Below are 1,375 nucleotides of genomic sequence, written 5' to 3' on the forward strand. Positions count from 1 at the left end.
GGTTTTTTGTTTATGTTGGTGTTTGGAGCTTGCTATGAGACAGTGACCCTCTGCCCCAAGAAGTAGTTTCACTCAGATGGTCTGGGCAACAGCTGCAAAACACAAGTACATCATTGTATTTGACAAACCCGGTTCAATTGTGCACTGAATTATCCCATGCAATGGATCTGCTACAGCCCCCGGGTAAAGAACTGAGTTCTTTAACTCAAACTATAGCAACTTTTAGCTCTGCAAGTCCTCAGTGTGCTGGTCAAACTGAGTGCTGTCCTGTCCTGGGTGCTCTTACACTCTCAGAAAGTGTAAAATATGCAAGTTCCATATGCATTTTTATATACATAGACTGGCACATATCCCTGGCCTATGTATGATGGGCAAAAGCTAGACCAGTCTCCAGTGCAGTAAGTTAAGATCAATTTCTCCCTTTCCAGTTGCACTGGCGCCCAGAGAAAATGCTCCAGGGCTGCACACAGGGCTCCTATGAGCATAGTGAGCTCCAGAAAGGAAGAGTTCCCAGTGCTGTTCTCAGGTGCATTAACGTTGTTTGCTTTCTGGTTAAATGTCTGCCAACTGGACCTATGTTGTTTCTACCAAGTCAGGCTCCTTCTGCCAGGTTCAACATTTGGCAAGACTAAAACAGCAGTAAGATCAGAGCAAGAAAAGTGGGGCTGAGGCAGTCATTTGAAGAACAAGACTAAATGTGCTTAGGTCACAAGAGGTCAAAAGTGCATCTCAAGGCTTGTAGCCCACTGCACTATTGTGATTAAGGTGCACAGGTTTCTGCAGTCAGTGGCACGCAAGGAAATGATGTGGTTGGAAGCATGTCTGGCCAGGTTTGAAACCTAGGTGACCAGGTACCACTTACATTGGGGGTAGCTTTCAGCACAAGTCCAAAACAAGGCTCAGACTAGTTTCATAGTAGCTAGAGTCGGAAGGGACCTAGGTAGATCATCTAGTCCGACCCCCTGCCTTGGCAGGAAAGAGCACCGGGGTCAGATGACCCCAGCAAGGTGCTCATCTAACTTTCTTTTAAAAATCCCCAGGCTAGGATTCCTTCCATCCAAGAAGAGCACACACAGAAACTGCAGGTGCTTCCTCAGCAAAGGTTTTAAACCCGAAAGCTCATGCCTTGCAGATGGCATCTCAGGCAGCTAAGCTTACCTGGAGCCTCACAACTCAACTGAAATCAGCAAGCCTCAGTCCTCTCAAAGATCTTACTGGTCTGGGCTTTCCCTAGCCAGGACTGTGCATGCATGTGGTGGCTGGAGGTTATAAGGTGCCTCCTACCTGCCTTTCACCAGAGATGTCCTCAGTCCTGGCATTTCTTGGGGGTTGCCACGCCACTGGCAGTCCCACCAGGCCACCCAACCCTGGCAGG

General features: G+C 48.3%; 1 protein-coding gene and 1 long non-coding RNA gene across 2 annotated transcripts in view; one reads left to right on the top strand and one right to left on the bottom strand.

Moving 5' to 3' along the window:
* Positions 1-1,375, top strand: part of CAPN2 (calpain 2) — a 50,797-nt gene that overhangs the window by 37,953 nt on the left and 11,469 nt on the right. The gene's annotated exons all lie outside the window — the stretch shown is intronic.
* On the bottom strand, positions 8-938 carry LOC109319766. Its single transcript, XR_002103619.1, has 3 exons — positions 906-938; positions 856-857; positions 8-548 (listed from the first exon to the last, which is right to left on the bottom strand). It is a non-coding gene; the product is annotated as an uncharacterized LOC109319766 (long non-coding RNA).

This window comes from Crocodylus porosus, unplaced genomic scaffold (assembly GCF_001723895.1).
Source record: "Crocodylus porosus isolate Cpor-Errol unplaced genomic scaffold, CroPor_comp1, whole genome shotgun sequence".
Taxonomy (NCBI): domain Eukaryota; kingdom Metazoa; phylum Chordata; order Crocodylia; family Crocodylidae; genus Crocodylus; species Crocodylus porosus.